Source organism: Arvicanthis niloticus, chromosome 5, assembly GCF_011762505.2.
Source record: "Arvicanthis niloticus isolate mArvNil1 chromosome 5, mArvNil1.pat.X, whole genome shotgun sequence".
NCBI classification, from domain to species: Eukaryota; Metazoa; Chordata; class Mammalia; order Rodentia; family Muridae; genus Arvicanthis; species Arvicanthis niloticus.
Genome location: NC_047662.1, coordinates 107,854,064 through 107,860,536, shown reverse-complemented (window position 1 = coordinate 107,860,536; position 6,473 = coordinate 107,854,064).

Here is a 6,473-nt window from a genome sequence, read left to right as displayed (position 1 = left end):
TTATTTCCTGTGTTTTAATGGCTTAATTAGCCTCCTTGGGTTGGAGTTTTTCTTCTAGTGCCTTCTGTAGGACTGGATCTGTGGCTAGAGATATTGTTTAAATTTGACTTTGTCATAGAATAGCTTGTTTTTTTTTTTTTTCCCATCTATGAGGATTAAAAGTTTTGCAGAATTTAGTAGTCTGGGATGGCATCTGTGGTCTTTAAGAGTCTGCAAGCTATCTATGTAGGTCCTTTTGGTTTTTAGAGACTTGCTTGAGAAGTTGGGTATAATTCTAACAATTCTGCCTTTATATGTTACTTGGCCCTTTTCCTTTGCAGCTTTTAATATTCTTTCTTTTTTAAGTTTAGTGTTTTGATTATTATGTGATGAAGGACATTTTTTTCTGGACCAATCTATTTAGTGTTCAGTAAGCTTCTTATACCTTTATAGGCATGTCCTTATTTATGTTAGGAAAATTTTGTTCTGTAATTTTGTTAAAAATTCTTTCTGGGTTTATGAACTATGAATCTTCCCCTTCTATCCCTATTATTGGTCTTTTCATAGTGTCTCAGATTTCCTAGATGGTTTGTGTCAGAAACTTTTTAGATTTAACATTTTCTTTGGCTGATGTGTCTGTTTCTTTTATCGTTATCCTCAATGCCTGAGATTCTGTCTTCCATCACTGGCATTCTGTTGGTTGTTGGTGATGCTTGTGTTTGTAGTTCCTGTTTACTTACCTAGACTTTTGATTTCCAGAACTCCCTCAGTTTGTTTCTTTATTGTTTTATTTCCATTTTCAGGTCTTGAAGAGTTTTATTTCTCTTTCACCTGTTTCCTTGTGTTTTCCTGGATTTCTTTAAGAAATTTGTTTCCTCTTTAAGGTTCTCTACATCTTCATAAAGTACGTATTAAAGGTTGGCTTTTTGTGCTTCAGCTATGTTTGCATATTCAGAGCTTGCTGTAGTATGATATCTAGGCTGTGGTGGTGACATATTGTCCTGGCTATTGTTGATTGTATTCTTATACTGGTATCTAGGTATCTGGGTTGGGGGTAATTTTAGGTCTGGGTGCTGATTTATGAGTTTGTCTTTGTTAGATGGGTGCTTTATTACTTGGTTTCTGTTTCTACTTTGGTGTTTGTGGCCTGGATTTCTGGTGGCAGTGTCTTCCTGCTGTGAACAGACACCATGACCAACACAACTCTTATAAGGACAACATTTCATTGGGCTGGCTTACAGGTTCAGAGGTTCAGTCCATTGTCATCAAGGAGGTAGCATGGCAGCATCTAGGCAGGCATGGTGCATGTCAAGCAGTAGATATCTGTCTGAGATAGGGATGAGGATGCATCAGTAGGGGCTAGTAGTGGGGCAGGAAAGGGTGGCAGCAGGTTGGGTCTTTGGGATCTGAACTGAGGGTATTGGAGGGTTCCAAGGGCAGGTGGGGGGGGGTCTTACATATTCTTCTCACTGCCTTTGTTTTTTTCACCCCCTTTTAAATTTAATTTATTTTAATTATTCACTTTACATCCTACTCACTGCCCCCCTTCCAGTCACCCCTTCCCATACTCCTTCCCCCCCTCCCCTCCCCTTTATTTAAGACTTGGTCTTTCCATATAACCCTGGCTAGCCTGGAACTTACTATGTTACTATGTAGTATATCAAGCTGAGTTTGATCAGTGCTAGGATTAAAGATGAGTAACACCACGTGACTGATTATGTATTTCTAAATTTATGCAGACTCCCCCAATTCCTGTAAACACTTGTGAACATTATTTTTACTCTATTTCAAGGGGGAAATCAGGAATGAGGTACAAGGAGGAAAGAAAATGAAAGAGCACATTAAATGATGGCATAAGGAGCGAGTCAATTGCATAAATATTGGTGTGTGTGTGTGTGTGTGTGTGTGTGTGTGTGTCTGTTGGGGGATTGGGAGAGTGTGTCATAGAACTCAAGTGGCACAGTGGTGTCATCTGCTGATGGTAGTACCAGGTGGTATTGACCAAACATGGCTTGGTGTTGGTAGAATTCCTCTAACAACCAGGATCAAAGATACAAAATTGCACAAAACAACAAAAAAATTTTTAGAAGAGTACTCTGACATTGGTATTCCAACAGATTCACTCTGGAAATTTGGGTGATGCCCATGAGCTGTCACTGGGCATAGGAATAAATTACCTTTCCACATAATGGGGACATCAATATATTTACAAGAATTGTGGGAAACCTCTGCATGCCTTTCAGTGTTTGCCTTGAGGCCCGCCATTTCTTTCTACCAGTTCAGGATGTCTGGGAAAGGAAGCTGGCTCCCTGGTTTCTCCTCAGCTTTCTCTCAGTTAATTTGCACAAGTTAATTGTATGTTAGTTAATTATCACTATTAAAAGCACAGATCCTGACCTGGAGGGAATGAAACATAGGACAGATACTTGTTAATTACCAACTGTGATCTCAGTTTGCTGAGAATAGAAAACTCCCTTCAAGGCCTGAGAGTGCTTGATTAACATAGAGAGGGTTTCCCAAGAGTGTGGCAGCCGAAGCCCATAGGCTGACTGAGCTTTCTCTCTACCAATGTGTCTATCTTTGGCTACTAAACTCTTTAACATGAACTTTAAGGAATGTAGTAAATATCACTTATTTGAAATTATTTCTCTTTGACCTACCAATAAGAGGATGTATTTAATGAAAAGATCATTTGCCATAGTTTGTACATATGTTTAAGCTATTACTTTCTTTTAAATCAATCTTAGTTCTTAGACGTTTGTCTTAAAGGAAGACTTTAGGTCACGTCCATAGTACAAAACTATTATTACTTCCCATAAATAAAAGATAAATATGAAATAAGTAAAAGTTTTAAAGCCCTTGTCTTAATCAGGGTTTCTATTCCTGCACAAATATCATGACCAAGAAGCAAGTTGGGAAGGAAAGGATTTATTCAGCTTACACTTCCACATTGCTGTTTATCACTAAAGGAAGTCAGGACTGGAACTCAAGCACGTCAGGACGCAGGGGCTGATGCAGAGGCCATGGAGGTATGTTACTTACTGGCTTGCTTCCACTGGCTTGCTCAGCTTGCTTTCTTATAGAACCCAGGACTACCAGCCCAGGAATGAACGGTACCACCCACAAGGGGCCCTCCCCCCTTGATCACTAGTTGAGAAAATGCCTTACAGCTTTTTCTCATGGAGGCATTTCCTCAAGGAAGGCAGGCTGCTTTCTCTGTGATAACTCCAGCTTGTGTCAAGTTGACACAAAACCAGCCAGTACAGCCCTCTCCCATGTTTGGAAATGGCTTTAACATGAACTTGTGGTTTGGAATCAGAAGACCAGACTTGCCATCATCTCTGCTGCTTCTATATTTGCTGTTTTGTTTTGTTTGTCACCTAACTTCCCTAAGTCCCAGTGTCTTCATCCAAAAGGGAAAAGGGAAGATTTAAGGGCCTGGTGTCATTGCCTACTGCAAAGGATAACCATAGGAATAAGGAGAATATCTGAGGAGGGTGATGAGAATGGCTGCTGCAAAGGGGGATTAGGGTTAACACTTGTCCTAGCAGTCTCCTCTGCCCAAGCCCCACATCCAGACAGGGTTTCTCTGTATATCCCTGCCTGTACTGGAACTCACTTTCTCAACAAGGATAGCCTCAAACTCACAAAAATCTGCCTTCCTCTGCTTCTGGGAGTGCTGGGATTAAAAGGACATCACTTTTTTTTCTTCTTCTTCTTTTTCTTTCTAGGATATTAGAACAACTAACTTACAAAGGAAAATGAATATTTCCTACTAATTTTAAGTTCAAAGTCAAGGCTGGCATGGTACATACAGCTCCTTATGGAATCAAGGTCTCTTAACTACTAGTGGTTTGTGGGTTGCTTCCTTGAGAATGGCTGGGCTCTCAGTGCAGTGGCCACCAATGACTAATGATGTTTTCTCCAAGCATAGGCAGAAAGCTGGCTGGTGCAGCATATTGATATCATTTTACTCTCGTCTTCTTTACACCAAGATGCCTTAGTTCTCCAGAATGCATGTTGGACATCACCTTCCATTTAGTGGGTATCTTTAAAAAAACAAAAAACTGTCCAAAGTCGATTCAAGCATCTTTTCATCCTGAAATATTCTTCTGAAATCAGGCTGGTCTCATTCAGTCTCTACTTTCTCACTTTCCTAAAAGAATGCATCATCCTGCCCAAGGGCTCCTGGAGAGAGAGAGGGAGAGACTGGGAAGAAGAGCTGCTTGTAAGATTGGGGCCACTATGCCAAGGTTTTCTCTGCCATGCCACAGAAGGTAAGCAGGTCCCCTCCCAGGGAGGCTTCAGTGAAGGAACACTTTGTGAGGCTGTGACCCATTTAGTGTTGGAGTTTTCTCAACAGCCAACTGAGTGCTAATTTACTGGGATCTTCGTGCTCATTGCAGTGGAAAATGCTATCTTTTATGATACACTAGAAAAACCATGGGTTGCAAAAATGTATTTGTGACACTCCCCTTTTCTCCAGCTCACACTATGGATGAACCAATAAGCAAATCATTAACACACAGAAAAATTCTTCTTCTGAGGCTTACTGCTCTGTAAGCCCTTGTAGGGAAAGAATATTGTGGAAGAAAACTCGACAAAGAATGCTTTGGAGAACTTAACTTTGAAATGACATTTTGATGCCAACAGAGTCTAAAAGCTGACATCAACACTTCTAATATCTGTACGTTACTGTTGAATACAATAGGTTAAGTGTTGCTTAGGGGGGTTTAAAATCATTCACTTCTCAGAAGCGAAAAGGATGCTCATTACCTCTCTCATTATTTCTCTTGAAAATCTGCATTGGCCCTATCATCTGCAAACTGCTCCTTGGCAACTCTTAGTACTAACAAATCCATAACCTTGCTGGCTTCTCTTGAAATAGAGGGTATGGTGGAGTCACTCAGGAAATAGATACTGTGCTGATGGCATCAATTGAAATGAATTGTAGCTGAGAGAAAGGTGCTTTGTGAAGCATTTCAATGCGACAAAATTGAGTTTAGAAATAGTCACTTACTTTATGACTAAATTTCATAATCTTACTCACCAAGGTATTGGTGCCAAACACGTCCTGGACCCACATAGAGGATGATAGAGGAAGACAAGCTGGCAATACCACTTAAGATGAATTGATGTTTATTGAGGGACACTTAAGCATTCCAAAGGGTTTTCAGAAAAAAGCATCTCTTATGGACAGCGTAAGGAAGGGGGTTGGATTCAGACAGCATCTATGAAACTTTTCTATTGTCTCCTTGCTGCATTCCACCCTCATTCTCCTGCCTATTAGATGTCACAGATACTCTGGACAGTATATTGGGAAAAGACCAGGAACCTCTTCTCCCCTAAACATTTCCTACAGGTCAGGCTGTGTGTGAGGCAGTGCTGTTAATTTCTTATTGAGTGAGTGTCTGAGCTGTACTATTCTTGTGCTGATATTTGGGGACATGATTTAGTGTTACATACAATTGTTCCCATATGATGAAGAGTTACCTGACTTCCTGAACTAGAACTGGAAAGTGAAATTCTTAATTTTTTCATTTAAAGTTTTTTTTTATTGAAAATAGATTTTTGTCAGGCAATGGTGGTGCATGCCTTTAATCCCAGCACTTGGGAGGCAGAAGCAGGCAGATTTCTGAGTTCGAGGCCAGCCTGGTCTACAGAGTGAGTTCCAGGACATCCAAGGCTATACAGAGAAACCACGTCTCGAAAAACAAAACAAAGCAAAACAAAACAAAACAAAACAAAACAATTCTTCTCTCAATATAATACATATCAGCCATAGTTTTCCCTCCCTCCACTCTTCCCAGCCCATTCCTAGGTTCACTCTCCCTCCATTTCCTCTTCAGGAAGGAGCAGTATTGCAAGAGATGACAGCCAAACAGATCAAACCAAGATACACTAGGGCAAGGCAAAAATCTCTCATAATGAGGATGGACAAGGCAGCCAATAGGAAGAAAAGGGTCTAACAAGCAGGCAAAAGAGTCAGAAATATGCCTGCTTCCACTGTTAGGAGTCTCATGAAAACACCAAGCTAACAGCTACAACATATAAGCAGAAGACCTGGTGCAGACCCATGCAGGCCCTATGCTTGTCACTTGAGTCTCTATGAGCCCATATGAACTCTACTTAGTTGATTCTGTGGGACATGTTGTATTGGTGTCCTCCATACCCTCTGACTCCTACAGTCTTTCCTCCCCTCTTGTGCCAATGCCACAGCACTATCAGCTGGCCTGGGACTCACTTTGTAGAACTTATAGAGAACCATCAGGAACTTATGGAGATCCATCTGTCTCTGCTGCTAAGTGCTGGGATTAGAGCTGTGTACCACCACACTGGGCACATTTTCCTTAACATCATCTTTTATTGAAAAGCTCCCTCGGTCATTAAGGAAAATGCAAATCAAAACTACTTTGAGATTTCAACTTACATAAGTCAGAATGGCCAAGATCCATTTAAAAATGACAAGTCATACTGGTGAGGATGTGGACAAC